Source organism: Gossypium hirsutum, chromosome D06 (assembly GCF_007990345.1).
Source record: "Gossypium hirsutum isolate 1008001.06 chromosome D06, Gossypium_hirsutum_v2.1, whole genome shotgun sequence".
Taxonomy (NCBI): domain Eukaryota; kingdom Viridiplantae; phylum Streptophyta; class Magnoliopsida; order Malvales; family Malvaceae; genus Gossypium; species Gossypium hirsutum.
The window spans coordinates 61,793,665-61,810,712 of NC_053442.1; the positions used below are offsets into that span (position 1 = coordinate 61,793,665).

General features: G+C 31.9%; 2 long non-coding RNA genes across 12 annotated transcripts; one reads left to right on the plus strand and one right to left on the minus strand.

Annotated features, from left to right (window-relative positions):
- The first annotated feature begins 4,499 nt into the window (after positions 1 to 4,499).
- Positions 4,500 to 5,509, plus strand: LOC121218607 (uncharacterized). Its single transcript, XR_005915084.1, has 2 exons — positions 4,500 to 5,168; positions 5,279 to 5,509. It is a non-coding gene; the product is annotated as an uncharacterized lncRNA (long non-coding RNA).
- A 2,320-nt stretch (positions 5,510 to 7,829) lies between these two features.
- Positions 7,830 to 12,142, minus strand: LOC107903369 (uncharacterized). Of its 11 annotated transcripts, none has more exons than XR_005915086.1 (6): positions 11,767 to 12,140; positions 11,373 to 11,433; positions 10,649 to 11,175; positions 10,394 to 10,549; positions 10,002 to 10,146; positions 7,830 to 9,915 (listed from the first exon to the last, which is right to left on the minus strand). It is a non-coding gene; the product is annotated as an uncharacterized lncRNA (long non-coding RNA). The 11 variants fall into 11 exon arrangements; XR_001685777.2 differs by having other exon boundaries at positions 11,108 to 11,175; positions 11,767 to 12,136; XR_005915085.1 differs by having other exon boundaries at positions 7,830 to 9,732; positions 9,811 to 9,915; positions 10,002 to 10,073; positions 10,394 to 11,175; positions 11,767 to 12,135.
- Positions 12,143 to 17,048: the final 4,906 nt, after the last annotated feature.

Here is a 17,048-nt window from a genome sequence, read left to right on the forward strand (position 1 = left end):
TTGGTTGATGTTACCACCTTGGTCATCATATCTGCGGGATTATCTGCAGTCTTGATCTTCTGAAGACAAATTTTCCCCTCTTCAATAATTTCCCGCACAAAATGGAATCGTACGTCGATATGTTTTGTACGTGCATGATAGACTTGATTCTTTGCTAAATGAATAGCACTTTGACTATCACAATACACGTTAATATGCTCCTGAACCAACCCCAAGGTTTTAGCCATACCTTGTAACCAAACAGCCTCCTTTACAGCCTCTGTTACAGCCATGTACTCGGCTTCTGTGGTTGACAATGCAACTGTAGACTGTAGTGTAGACTTCCAACTTATTGGTCCTCCAGCAAGTGTAAACACATAACCGGTGGTTGATCTTCGCTTGTCCAAATCACCGGCATAGTCAGAATCAACGTACCCAATAACACCTTTACCAAGTGTATTATCCTGCTTGAACAGTAATCCAACATCCACGGTCTTCTGAATATACCGTAGAATCCATTTCACAGCTTGCCAATGTCCTTTTCCAGGATTATGCATATACCTGCTCACTATACTAACTGCCTGTGAAATGTCGGGTCTTGTACACACCATTGCATACATCAAGCTACCCACTGCATTAGAATACGGAACTTGCAACATGTATTCTTGTTCCGTATTCGTCGAAGGAGATAGTTGTGCAGAAAGCTTGAAATGAGAAGCCAACGGGGTACTTACAGGTTTGGTCTGCTCGTTCATACCAAACTGCTGTAGTACTTTCTTCAAATACTGCTTCTGAGACAAGCTAACTCTGCCATGAGCTCTATCTCTACATATTTCCATGCCGAGAATCTTTTTAGCTTCTCCTAGATCTTTCATCTCAAACTCGAGATTGAGTTGAGTCTTCAATCTTTCAATCTCAACTTTGCTCTTAGATGCTATTAGCATATCATCAACATATAAGAGCAAGTATATGAAAGTTCCTTCTTGTAGCTTCTGAAAATACACGCAATGATCAAATTTACTTCTTGTGTACCTTTGCCCTTTCATGAACTGATCAAATCGCTTGTACCACTGCCTCGGAGATTGCTTCAATCCATAAAGCGACTTTGTCAGTTTGCAAATCCAATTTTCTTTTCCAGCAACATTGAATCCATCAGGCTGAGTCATATAGATTTCCTCTTCCAAATCACCGTGTAAAAATGTTGTCTTCACATCAAGCTGAACTAGTTCAAGATCGTATTGCGCAACCAAGGCTAGCAAAATTCGAATAGACGAATGCTTCACAACTGGAGAAAACACTTCATTGTAGTCTATTCCTTCTTTCTAAGCGTAACCCTTTGCTACCAATCTAGCCTTGTATCGAATTTCATTTTTACCAGGAAATCCTTCCTTCTTTGCATATACCCATTTGCATCCAATTGCCTTCTTTCCCTTGGGCAGTCTCACCAACTCCCAAGTCCTATTTTTATGAAGAGACTGCATTTCTTCATTCATAGCTTGCTTCCACTTTACACCATCAGAGTTACTTATTGCTTCTGTGTAAGTGGAAGGAACATCATCATCTGCAATTGGAAGTGCATAGGCCACCATATCGTCAAAGCGAGCAGGCTTACGAATCTCTCTTCTTGGCCTCCTATATGCAATTGAATCTTGTTGCTGTAGAAGTTCTTGGGTCGAAACTTCTTCATCATTTGTTCTTTCAATATTAGCTGGATCATCATTAACCTTTTCAAACTCCACCTGCTGCAAAGTACTACTGGTTTTGTCATCCTTTTGGGAATCCTCGTTCTTCATCATGGTTGATTCATCAAAAGTTACATCTCTACTGAAAACAATCTTCCTTGTATCAGGACACCAGAGACGGTATCCTTTTACACCACCAGTTATACCCATGAATAATGCTTTCTTTGCTCTTGGGTCTAACTTAGATTCTTTTACATGATAATATGCAGTGGAACCAAAAACATGTAAAGAATCATAATCAGTAGCAGGTTTACCAGTCCACATCTCCATCGGAGTTTTTCCATTTATTGCAGCTGATGGCAATCGGTTAATTAGATGGCACGCATATGTAACTGCCTCAGCCCAAAATTCCTTGCCCAATCCAGCATTGGACAACATACATCGAACTTTCTCCAGTATAGTCCGATTCATGCGTTCTGCCACCCCATTCTGCTGTGGTGTATCTCGAACAGTGAAGTGTCGCACAATGCCCTCATCTTGACATACTTGTAGAAATGGATCATTTTTGTACTCAGTACCATTATCTGATCGAAGTCGTTTGACCTTTCGACCTGTCTGAGTCTCCACCATCTTCTTCCACTTCAGAAATGCATCCAAAACTTCATTTTTCCTTTTCATTAGATACACCCATACTTTTCTTGAATAATCATCAAGAAAAGTGACAAAATAGTGCATACCTCCCAAAAAAGCCACTTTGGTAGGTCCCCACACATCACTGTGAACGTAGTCCAGAATTCCTTTCGTATTCTGAATTGCTGGACCAAATTTTACCCTCTTCTGCTTGCCCAGAACACAATGTTCACAGAATTCCATTTTGCAAGAATTTGCACCTTTCAACAAGCCTTGCTTCGCCAAAGTCTGCAAAGCTTTTTCACCAGCATGTCCCAATCGCCTATGCCATAACCTGGTAGCCTCTGAATCTGCATCTTTCGCAGAAGCTGTTGATGTTGATCCAATAACTGTACTTCCATTTAAATAGTACAAGTTATTTCTTCTAGTGCCTTTCATCACCGTCAATACCCCAGCTACTACCTTTAGTAATCCATCTCTCAAAGTGATTGTGAACCCTTTAGATTCTAGGGCCCCTAATGAGATGAGATTTTTCTTCAAGCTGGGTACATAGCGAACATCTGTCAGAACTTGGATTGAGCCGTCATGGTTCTTCAATTTGATTGTACCTACACCCATTGTCTTACAGGCACTATCATTGCCCATAAAAACAACTCCACCTTCTAGTTCTTCAAGACTAGAAAACCAGTCCTTATTAGGACACATATGGTAAGTACATCCCGAATCCAATATCCACTCATCCGTTTGACATGCCATTGCCATGCCAACCAAGCTAAAGTCTGACTCCTCATCATGCTCCGCTACACATGCATTAGAAATAGCCTTGCCCTTTTGTAGCTTAGGACAATTCTTTTTCCAATGCCCTTTTTCACGGCAAAAGGCACATTCATCTTTGGCGGGTCTCCCTTTGGACTTTCCTCTTCTACCAGATTTGCTGCTGTGTGAACGACCTCTTACTGTTAAGACTTTTGCGGTTGTATCTCTGTGATCTCTTTTATCTTTCTTTCGAGTCTCAGATCTATACAACGCACTACAGACTGCATCAAATGTGATCGTGTCCTTCCCATGAAGCAATGTGGTGGTAAGATGATCATATTCATCAGGAAGGGAATTCAACAACAATAATGCCTTGTCTTCATCTTCAAATTTCTCATCCAAAATTAGCAAGTCTGCTAAAATTTTATTGAATGAGTTCACATGGTCATTCATCGACATACCGGGTGCATACGTGAATCGATAAAGTTTCTTTTTCATATAAAGCCTATTTTCAAGACTTTTCGTTAGAAACTTTTCTTCCAGTGTATCCCATAACTTCTTCGCTGATGTCTCCCTCATGACAGAGTACTTCTGCTCTTTGGCCAAACATAGGCGGATTGTACCACACGCCTGTCTATTGATCTTGGCCCACTCCTTGTCATCCATCTTGTCAGGTTTTTCTTCAAGGGCTATATCTAGCTCTTGCTGACATAAGACATCCAGGATCTCACATTGCCACATACCAAAATTATTGGTACCGTCAAATTTCTCTACTTCAAATTTTGCATTTGTCACAGTAGTCCTTGCTGATGACGATGCTGCTGCCATTTTTCTCCTCAATCCCAACTACTGTATACGTGAACAGTACCGTATACGTGAATAGTTCCGTATATGTGAATAGTACCGTATACGTGAATAGTGCCATATACGTGAATAGTGTCATATACGTGAATAGTACCGTAAACGGTCGTATTCCCAAGTACGAATCTGGCTCTGATACCAATTGTTGCGCGGAAGCGTGTGAAAGAGTAAAATTATTGTACTGAAAAATTACACTAAGTTCAATTCCCAGGAAAGAGAGGTGGATCACGAGGATCACTTAAGTACCAAGTCTTTCCTAGCCAGAATATCCCTCTATCGTAATTTAATAGCACAATAAATCACTACAATCAAATTCAAAAATATGAACAATAAATAGTAAAGAACACCAGAATTTTAACGAGGTTCGGCAAATCTTGCCTACGTCCTCGGGCACTACCAAATATATTTCACTCCAAAAATACAAGTGAAACTTTACAAATAGGGAGAGAGAACAATTGCCTTAAGTAGAGAATGACAAGTGTGGGATGATGAGAATGAGCAATGGTTAGCCTATTTATAGTTGAGATTCAAGGGCCACCTTGCAAAGTCACTATTCACTTAGGGACCAAAAATTGCTATTTTCCCATGCCCAACACTAAATAAATATTTGGTGCCCATAACTTTGACCTTTCCAAAGTATGGGTAGGTATGGGAAAGGTATGGGCAAAGTATGGGGTATATTCTAATAATCGGGACATTTGCTTAAGGTGTGCTAAAGTCGCTGATATCATTGAATGTGAAGGACACCAACACTTTCTCTTTTTTGATTTCAAATACAGGGAGAAATGTAATGGTTGTGGCAAGACGAATTGGAATGGTGCATTCAGATGTGGAAAGTGCAGATTTACTTTGGATTTTGGATGCTTAACATTACCACATTCAGCTCTTCACAAAATTGATGAACACAAGCTAAAGCTTACTTATTATGATGATAAGGAGCAAAGTTATTGTGATATTTGTGAGCAATATAGAGATCCAAGCCTTTGGTATTATTTTTGTTCAATCTGTGATACTTCTGCTCATCCCAAATGTGTTCTTGGACAATTTCCATTTATAAAGGATGGGAGCATAGTGTCTTTTTATTTTGATCGCCGTCGTCATTATGATGATCTTAAATTTTTTAGGAAGGTCGAGGGCTTCCTTGAATGCTCTCGTTGTGGAAAGTTATGCCAAGAAGAAATTCTCAAGTGTGAAAAGCCCGCATGCAACTATATTGTCCACCACAAATGCCTTCGGGGTCATTTAGCCTAAAGCTCTATGGTAAGTACTCTAAATGATTAAAAAATTATTTTTCAATCATTAATGTTATTGATTGCTATTATTTCATGATTTTGATTCAACATCAATTGTAATTGTCTTCATGGTTGTAGATGTGATTTGTTCAAATGAAAAGCCCCAAAGGATTTATTTGATCAAAGGAGTTCACAAAGGATTTGGCATTTCATTCCTACTTCTTTGATGAAAGGATGCTCGAATTCTAAGTGTGATTTGGTTTCATTGTTACTTTGTTATGATTTGATTTCAATATTACTTTGGGATTCATCTATGATTTGTTTGGGTTTGTAAGATTTGAATTATTTCTTATTTAAATTATCTTAATTAATTTAATTATTCTCAATAGTATTGATTTATGGATTTTAGAATCCACCAATTTCAGGAATGGACTTCTTACTTTTTAACTTGGGTTGTGGAACCCATAATTTAAACACACACAATAATCCATAATTCTAAAAAATTAATAATAAAGACATTTAATTTCTTTTTGAAATTAGTGAAGATATTTTCTTTCTCAAATTTAAACTGAAAATTGCTCAAAAGTATACATAAAAAGAGATGAGAAGAATCTTGTTTCACTTGGTAATTTAAATGAATATAAATACCAAACTTTATTATATACAATGTAGAGTTGTAATGTTTTGGGATAAATTTATCATTTAATAAAAAAACATGAATGTGGTAGGGAGTTGACTACATTCCATGATCAATCGTCTATTATTTTAGAGAATACTCATGACAAAATGATTAATTACTATTATGACGTTCATGATGGATATCTTAATTTTTTTAAATAATTTTAACAAAATATGAAAATTTCTGATTTTTTTTAAATAATTAGTTTCTCAAAACATAAAGCCTACATTCTATTATTTTTCTTATTAATTTGGATAACGATTTTAAGTATGGCTAATAATGGATTAATAAATATGGTTTTGAATGTTTTATAAAACTTATAAAGTAGTTAGGTATTTTCTTAGATATTTTGAAATAAATTTTTGGACTATTTTGAAACTTAAATATCTTAAAGAATTAAATTATAATTATAAATAATGATAATTTTTCATTATTTTTTAAGTTCTTTTTATTGTGCATGTTCAAGATTCGTGATTGGATTGAATTGAAAATTTTTATATATATTAATTTTTTAAAATTTTTAATCATTTATTTAGTGAAACCAAATGAATTGGTCGAATTGACCAGATCAAGAGTTGGTGGTTTGTTCAGTTGGATCATTAGTCCAATTTTGCAAACTTTAGTGGCATAATAGGTTAGACTTTTTCAAATTTTGTTCTTTGTATTGTGACATCTATCTTGCCCTTTAAATTAAAATTTAATAATAAATTTAATATTTTTTTATTTAGATTTATTTATACAAATATTTTTGAGTGTTTTTTGTAATAGTAAAATGTATTAAATCTTTCAAAATTGCCGTATAAAAATATTTTTTTATAAAATGCTCAAATAAAAGTTATTAAGTTTAATTCTTCGATATCTTTTCAAGTAGTATTTGATTTAATTATCATTTACTCTTTCAACATTTATTGGACAATTTGAAAAATTGATTTTTTTATATGAATAATCAAAAGTTTAATCTTAATTTGATTTTTTAATTTTTTTAAAAATATTTTAAAAAATTATATATTATAATAGAAATAGAGAGTGATAGAAAATCAGTGAATGCACCCATTTCTAGATTATATACGAAACATTTAACGGCAATGATTATTTCACCTAATTATATTAATTGGAATAACTAAATTGAAAAAAAAAATTAGAGTGATCAAAACATGACAAATTTTATTTTAAAGTAACTATTTTACGTTGTTTAGATTTTAATTCACTATTCGTGACGTTTAAAATTATTTTACAAAAAAAATTGAGTAATGAAATGCGAATAAAAAAAGTCATACAGTAATGATTTTAACAAAAACCTTTTGAATAATTAAGTGACTTAAATGAAAAATTTAGAATAATTCAATAATCATTTTATAATTTTTTAAAGTGGAATGATCTAAACTCACTAATAATTTAATAAATTTCAACCTGCTTCCCCTAAAAAATGATTTATTTATAATAATAGAAAATCATGGGTAATTTCTATACCTATTATTATCAAATGATTAAGTTATCCTCTGGACACAAGGTATATATTATTTCATGGTCAATATTTTTAGAATTGGATCAAATCTTGATTTCATCAAATCTATCAATACAATTCTTATATATATATACACGTATATATGAAAAGCATGTCTGAGGAAATGCATACAATAAAATCATATAGGAATACAATGCCAACTATAGTTTAAAGGTGTGATTCTTGATTATATTAAGGTTCACTACCAATTATTTTGACATTTTCTTATTTCAACCCTAGATCATTGTTTGAATATATCTATATCTATATCTATATCTATATATATATAATACAATAAAAACAAATAAATCAATAAATTTTAAGTATGAGAACAAAAACTTGAATAGCAAATAATTTAAACTAGCAAAAGTTAAATACCATGTATTTTGATACTGTTAGTCAGGTTCTCTCATTTTGATCTCTCGCCTAGTCATATCCGACGATCGTAAACTACTCATATTCGGACATGAATATAAGAATACAATTCACATAACTTAGGAACTCGATGAATGAAACATATTCATATCCAACATATCAAATATCCGACACTCGATCCCTAATACAAAGCTACTAACATTTAACATAGGATTACACAGGGAGAGTTGCATGATTACACAAAGATAAGCAAAGTTCCCACACGTCTCCGATTAAAGGATACGATAATCCAACGACTCTCTAGATACATGAAAATCTACTTGCTCTCAGAATACAAATGCTTAAAGCTACTAGCTATCCCCTCTAAATCACACCCTTACTAAACTGAGAATATAACCTCTCCAAGCACAACTCCATTTGGAAGATAACGATTGTCACCGGTTCCGACATCGAACAGCCCGGATTCTCATGTTGCCAGCTTTCAACTCTGCATGTTAAACAATGCCAGAATTCGACTCGTTCGCCTCTTCCATTTGGCTAAGCTTTTCTCCTGCTAGCATCAAACCTCAAAAGCACATTTTTCTACTTATTCTATGTTAACATCTTTATTGTTCAGACAAACTAATTCCAGGATTGAAACTAACCGATCCTATTTAAGAGAATATCTTCAACGAGCTCAAGATAAGTATTGGATCTTCAGGACGAGCTTCTGTGTTTATCCAATCCAATCCAATTTCTTCAAAGTTAGGAAAACATTAGAAAAACATGTTCCTCAATTCAATCCAAAAAAAACTCCTAGATATGTTGTTATAAACAGTTTAGATATTAAGAATGGGTTTGCAGTCATCAAAGTATTAGCAAGAATGAAAGCCTAAAGATTTTTCTTATAAAAAATTGCCAACTTAATATGTCAAGTTTCTGAGCTGAACAATGTCAGGCAGCAATAGACACTAGCTTTTCTTAAGCATTTTATCAAACAGTTTCTATGCGCAATCAGGCTTCAAGCCAACTTGGCCGCAAAATAATGATGTCTGCCTCACGCTTCCACAAGTATCACTCCCAGGTGACACAACACATTCCCAGGTTGATACAGATGCAGCAGAGCCGCCCGAGACAGATTCACTGTTTATCACCTATTCAAACTAATGAATATATTACATTTTTAGAGCAATAAAAACAAACTTTTTAGAGCAATAAAGAAAAAGCTAAGAACTTCTTCCTAAAAAAAAGGTACCTTTGACACAACACATTGCTTCTGCTGTTAAAATCGCGGTTTAGGTTGTTAATAAAGAAAAAATGAACTAAAAAAATTGTACCTTTGACATTTTTAGAGCAATGAAATAGGTTATCTGGCTAGCAATTTAAATAGGATGCTGGAAGTCATTAATTAGAGAAACAATAAGATAACCAAATTTTATGCTTTATGCTCTCAACTCTCACACCAACTGTAGAAAAGTATTATCTGACACATCAACACAACTATCTAACCCTTGATGGTGTTCTTACTGGTGCTTCAAGAGCCGGCCTAGAGGGACTAGTTGGTGCAGCCTGCAAGATTCAAATATCAGAAACAATTTATTTATAACCATAGTGAAATCTTGAAACCAAAGAAAGAAAGAGAGATAAAGGAGAAGATATGGTTCATTGCAGTCCATGATTATCCAGTGGATGAGAGATTTGACCATTACTCTTGGAGGCCTGTCTTTAGAAGAAATCTTCGATTGGGAAGAGACGCTTAATGATCTTAGACACACCATCTCTATTCATGAGCTGGTCTTCTAGAGAGCCGATAACATAATTTGGCAGCTTGATGACTAAAGCAATTTTGTAAGGAATCATCTTGGTGTTCAAATCTAAGTTGTTGCATAGACATTTCTTACTATTGCGGCAGGGATAAGGACTCATTTTGGACTGCCTCGGATGTTAGTCGGGTAAAATATAACCCGGACTCATTTTGCAATGGCTACCCTGCAAGACTCATCTGAAGCAGCTTCTCCGCTTGATCTGGGAACAAAGTTATAAACAGATACACGCCTGCGCCATTTCATGAGGTTAGACTAAAAGAGAAAAAGGACTTCAACGGAAGTTTTTTATGGCTATTGAATCACTAACAAATGCGTGCAGTTCCAAGCACGGCTGAATTCTTGCCTTGAATTGTGACCAAACCAGCTTTGCCAACATCTTGCAACTTAGTTGTACCTACAGAATCAAATGTACCTGCAAAAACAAGAACTATTTCATGCTTTGCTCCCTGCATACATCACAACCACGGTCATTACAACAGCAAGCAGTTGATGTTTAACCTGGTTTTACAGTTTGAAGCCCTGATGTTATACATGCTATATTCTGAAAACCAGCTTGCTCCAATTTATTGGCTGCAGAATTCCATCTTTTTATTAAGCATGTGGGACACCCATGTCCGATGCATACTCAACAGAGTAAAACAGACTGAACCCATAAAACCACTCTAAGTTGCAATATTAAGCGAGCATAATCCATGAAGCTAATTGTACAAATGCAAAGTAAACAGAGAAGGAACCCGACCTCCAAAATTGCACAAGAAAAATCAGGATAAAATGAGTGAACCATTTGTCGATTTTCCCATCATGCTAATAATTTATGCCATATGCTGGTTTCTATAATAAAGGGTTGTATTTAATGAAGTAATAATCCACATGTAGATCAAGTTACAAACCTTCAACTGATGACCATGCAATTCTGATTCATTTAACAGTAGAGCACTTTGAGCAGCATCAAATTCAACAAATTCAACTTGTCTGTCAAAATTGTTACTCTGATCACAAGATTGGAATTGCTGGTGAACTTCCTCAGGTGTAAATGCATAGTCTACCTAATGTTACAAAGACATATAAAGAAATACAGAGTAAGAGAGATGTACAAAACATTGAGATCATTTATTAATTGTACACCTAAACAGTCTATAAGGTACCTAAACAAGCCAAACAAAGCATATGCCAAACTAAATTAATGTTTCCCCTGAATAAGTTGTCACATCGAACTCTCCATCTGTAATAACTAAGATTTAATTGTTCATGCACATGCACATGGGCAAAACAGAGATTTTCAAGCCACAAGTACACAAGCATAAAACCAAATTGGGTTGAAGGGATAAAACTGGTCGAACTACTCCTACATCCTTTAACCAAACTAAAAAGCATGATCACAATTTTATTTGAATATAGAAGGATATCAAAAAAATTATAGAGAACAAGATCTCAAAACATCCTGACAAAGCAAATTCCAAGCACCAGCAGGAGGGGAAACAAAAATTTGCAGCTCGAAACCTATGTTAAACCCCTGTTTTGCCAGCCACTTGATTCGCACTTCAAGGGAGATGGACAATGCAAATATCACAACCACGTCCGCACAGTTCTAATATATTTCTAACCAATGCCAAGTTATCAGAAGCAGCCTGGTCATCATTCAACAGCTGGAATCGTCACATTCCATCACGGGCTACACCAATTCAGTTAAGAAAATTACAAAAATATTTTTTTATAAATAAAATTAGTTATATTATTCAAGAGTAACTTAATCTTTTTATTTAATCCATTAACTGCCAGACATATAGAAAAATAAAACAACTACAAAAACTATATATAATAATAGAAACAGACAATGACTTTTGGAGTTAAAAGGAAAAAAAATCTAACCCTTGGCTGGTGATGTTGCTGATGCTTCAAGAGCCAGCCTAGAGGAGCTAGCTGGTGCAGCCTACAAGATTCAAATATCAGAAACAATTAACTTATGTCCATAATGGAATCTTGAAACCAAAGAAATAACGAGAGATAAAGGAGAACATATAGTTCGAAAAACATGCAGGAAAAAAAAGAAGAAATAATTAATAATTACAAACACAAAAATAAACAGTTAAGAAAACTCTACTGAAACTTTTATTATAAAAGCAAACTAATTTTAAATCATTATATATAATTATTCAAACAATAAAATATTTAATTCATAGCATAATAGCATATTACGCATTATGCAATGATGATTCAATAAATTAATGCTTGTACAATTATATTCATGAGCAGACAGACGTACAGGTAGTGGTGCTAGAGGTCTCTGGTGTAGCTGTGGAGGTGGTGAGCGACACTTAATGCTAGGGGCTTTCTTTTTTAAGAAATAAGAACAGATAGGGAAGGAAATTAGGGATTGGGAAGGGGAAGGGGAAGGGGAAGGGGAAGGGGAATGATCGAATAAGGGATTGGGTCTGGGAGGGAATAGGGTAGAAAAATTTAAGTTATAAAATAAAGCTGGGTTCGGATCTGAAAAACTTTGCTTCAAGTCTGATCTATTTTTTAAATGGATATTATTTTTAAGTCTAAACTTATTTTTTCAGAACTATATTTCTGAAAAAAAATGTGTGCTTCCTTTTACCTCGATTGATGGGGGAATCAGATATAAAAGACTATATAAATAACAATAATATCGAGTGAAATATGCGAGCATAATAGTTTTTTTATGGTTTTTGACTATTGTCCATATATTTATAGTATAATTAAATAATCTTAAATCCGTAAAGAACCAAAGTAGTTAACTAATTTACAAGTAAAAGAAAAGAATAATTTTTACTTTAATAAAGAAAGCAAAATATTATTCTTGTAGAAATGATTTACTTTGTTTGATTTTTTTATAACATATAAATTTTACATTGTACTTAATTGTCTTTTCCTTTAAAATTTTTTTTTAGTGTATGACACGTCTGATGTATTAAAATTTTTTTAACAATGATGTAAAAATTAAGACTAAAGGATCTTAAAAAACCCCTGAATTTTTTCAAAAAATAATTAAGCGCTTATACTTTTTTTTATTCGATTAAGCTATTGAATGCATTTTAATTTATTAAATCATTCAACCGTTAAAGTTAACAGCCAATTATTAAAGAGTAACAATAACTAAGATTGTGCTATGCAACGGAATATGATATTTTATATTAAAAAAATAAATATATATACAAATAATACAAATATATACAAATTTAAAATATTAAAAATTTATAAAAACATATAAAAGTACAAAATAATATAAAAACATATTATAAATGAAATAAAATATATAAGCTATAAAAATTATTAAAAATTTCAAAAAAAGCATTAATAATTATTAAAATAACAAAAAGTATGATGTTAATCATTATTAAAATTACAAAAAATAAAAATTGTAAAATTATGAAAAATATTTAAAAATATAGAAAATTATTAAAATTGTTAATAAAATTTAAAAAATATTATAAAAAGCATAAAATTGTTAATAAAAATATTTAAAATGATTAAGTTATTATTATAAATAATGTCATTTTTTATTATTTTTCAAGTTAAACCCATCAACAATCTAATTTGCAAATAAAAGAAAAGAACAATTTTTACTTTTTATTTAATTGTGTTTTCTTTCATGAAATTCCGTATTTTTTTTAATTGATATTTTTTCGGATCAAATTCTTTAAGTATATCGTACGCTTGATGCATTAAATTTTTTAACCATGAAAAAATATTTAAAATATAGAAAATTATTAAAATTGTTAATAAAATATACAAAATATTATAAAAAGTATAAAATTGTTAATAAAATATTTAAAATAATTAAGTTAGTTCATAAATAATGACACTTTTTTTTTACTATTTTTCAAGTTTATTTTATTATTTATGTTCTAGGTTCGTGATTGCCTCTCTCTCAATAATATTGTCTTCGAGGTTTAAACCTACGTTCTTCGATTAAGAATGCAATGTGTATTATCAATGCTGTTGACATCATTTTTTGGATAAAAACGGGGTCGACTTGGATTTTGAAAATGAAAACAAAAAAATGGGAGTTGCCACAAATCCTTTTTAATGAGGTGTGATTGGATCACCTCGAAAAGTTTTTAATAAAAGATTTGATTTTATTAAAACAACGATTTTGGTCCACAAAATCCAGAAAAACGGGTTTGGGAGTCAGTTACGTTCGAGGAAGGATTAACACCCTCGTAACGCCCAAAAATTGGTACCTAGTTGATTAGTTAATGTCTTAATGTCAAAAATAGAAATTTTGAAGAATTTTAAAGATACGATTCCTGTATAAAAAAACTTGTATAATTTTAGGGAGAAAAGCATATTTTCACATTATTCGAGAAAAAGAATCAAATTCCGTAAATTAAGACACAATATCTATAATTCCCGATACAAGAATAAATGCCTAAAAAAACAATTATTTATTTTAAAAGAGTTCGATTATCTCGAGTTTAAAAAGGGTCATGTCCCGTGAGTTAGAACACGATCTTTTGTTAATTCCCGGGAGCATTTAAAAACTTTGTTTGAAATGATTCGCGTATTTAGATTTATTGTGAAAATCGAAACCCAGTAAGTTAGGGCACGATTTTCTTAAATCTAAATGCAAAATACTGCCTTTGTTATTTTTTAGAAAAAAAATCTTCATATCGGGAAAACAACGTGTCATATCCAATACGTTAGGACACAACGTATTGAATTCCCGATAATGAGCTTTTTATCTTTTTAAAAGGGTAATCTCAATTATTTAGATTCAACGAAGAAAATCGGAACCCAATACGTTAGGGCTCGATTATCTCAAAGATCCCAAATACCGAGTATTACTTATATTTTTAAAAACTCTCTTTTGAAATCGAAATAAAAAATGAGTGTAATGGAATGATGATGATAATGTAAGCAAAATAATCACGAGCAAAACAAAATATAAATAAGTAATAAGACTAATATAAAAACAATCGTGCAGGCATCATGACAAATACTAAATAGACAAAACTAAAGCAAGATAAAATAACAATAACAGATATGTACATAAATAAATAAATGAAGGAAATAAATAAAAGATATATATATATATAAATTATAAAATATGAAAATATAAGTATTTACACACACATATATATATAAATAGATTATAAAATATAAAAATATATAAAATATAAGTATGTACATTATATATATAAATAAATTATGAAAATATGTACGTGTATAAATATATATATCATAGAAATGTGTATATATATATGTATATAACAAAATTTGAGATTAAAAAGATAAAAATGAGTAAATAATAATCAATAATAATAATACAAGATTAATGGATATTTAAACTTAGATAAATAAATAAAATAGAAATACAATAGCAATAATAATACAAAACTAATAATATAATAATATAATACTGAGTAATAAATATAAAAATATTATAATAACTAAGTTAATTAACAAAATAACAAAAAAGGACTAATTTAAATTCTAAAACAAAGATTTGGGGCAAAATTAAAAATAAAATAAAAAGAAGGACCAATCTTAACATGCTAATAACATGGAGGGGCTGAACAGGTAATTTTCCTTTTCTCCCAAAACGCACAATTTCATTAAGGACCAAATTGAAAACGCAACAAATTATGGGGGTCAAATTAAAAAATAAAAATACTTGATTAAAAAGCCTAAAAAAATCGGAAGGGCTAAAGGTGGAATTAGCCTTTCCAACGAAAACACGCGGATCTGGCCTGAAGCGGGTCGGGTCGGATAGCCTTAAAACGACGCCGTTTTTTGTTTTTGTTTTTTTTTATATTTTTGTGTTAAAAAAGAAAAAAATAGACTTGTAAAAACAATAATAACAGTATGTAAAAGAAAAGAAAAAAGAAAACTGAGCAGATGTTCAACCCTTTTTTATTTCTCCAATATTCATGAAAAAAAGAGATTTACAATCGGTTTTTGCTTGGCTTTTATAGCCATTTTACAAGTTTTTTTATTTGCTTGCTTGCTGCTGTTTCTTTGCGTGTTTTCTTCTAATTGCAGGTGGAGCAGGTGGCGTTGCAGGCGGTGGTGGCAGAGTTGGTGATGGCAGAGGGTAGGTGGTGCGGCGCCAGAGATTAGGAGGATAGGGTTTCTTTTTTTGTTTAGGTTGTGGGCTGTTAGGGTTAGATTTAGGTGGGTTGGAATTTGGGTCTTTATTGGGCCATCTGATTTGGGTTTATTTGTTTTATTTTCTCTGGTGGGCCGGGTAAATTTGGGCTTCTACAAATGCAATATGCAATTGTTTTCGGCTTATCGATTTAATTGGTTTCCAATTAGATTCTTGCCGTTAATAAAAAAAATTAATTAAATATTTTCTTCTTTAATCATATTAATTGTTAAACTCAATTGATGGACCAATTAGATATATAAGAATAAATAGATAACAATTTCATATGATTGTGGACTGTTGTCCATGTATCATGGCATGATGAAGACCCATCTAAAGTAATTGCCTAATTTGCAAGAAAAGAACAAAATTATGATGAAGACTCATCCAAAGTAATTGCCTAATTTGCAAGAAAAGAACAAAATTTACTTTAATAAAGAAAGCAAAGAATTATTCTTGTAGAAATGCTTTACTTTTTGCGGAATTTTTATGACATATAAACTTTACTTTTAGTTTAATTGCCTTTTCTTTTAAGAAAGTTTATGTTTTCGGATCAAATTCTTTGAGTATAACATATGCATTGAAATTTTTTAACTATGATGTAAAAATTAAGGCTAAAGGGTCTTTAAAGTCCCTCAAGTTTTTCCAAAAAAAAACCAATTAAGTCCTTATATACATTTTTTTGCATTCAATCGAGCTATTGAACTTTAAAATATTTAAAAATATAGAAAATTATTAAAATTGTTAATAAAATAATCAAGTTATTATCATAAATAATGACATATTTTTATACTAATTTTCAAGTGCGTTTTATCCTTTGTTCTGGGTTTATGACTATCTCTATCAATAATGTCATCTTGAAGGTTCAAATCTACGTTCTTCGCTTATTGGTATGATATACTTAGACTACTAATTGTAATTATATAGAATGATTGGATTTACATTTAACTTACTATGTGGATAATTATTTAATTTGGATTATTTAGATGTAATAAACAAAATTGAAATTTGAAAAAGAAGAAAAGAAATCATGAGTGGTAACTATTTCTTAATTAGCAAAAGTAAAATAGTTTGTTTAAATATTAAAAAATGATTGATATGAAAGAGAAGATAGTTGGCATCTTTTTTATTACCAACTCATTTTCATTTTACCATTTTACTATAACTAATCTTCTTTCTACTTTCAATTAACCAAACCATAACGCTTCAATCCAATTTAAAGACATATATATTTATTAAATATGAATTGCAATGGCTTCAGGTTGATGTTTCAAAGCATTTAAACCATTCTAATTTTCTTTATTTACTTGCTACGACTTTGCAGGCAACTATTTTTCACTCATTCCTTTCTTCTTTGTTTTATTCATCCTGTGTCTTTCATTCATTGCTATCATCTCCTTCATATTTTTCATTTCTCACAAACACACTAATTA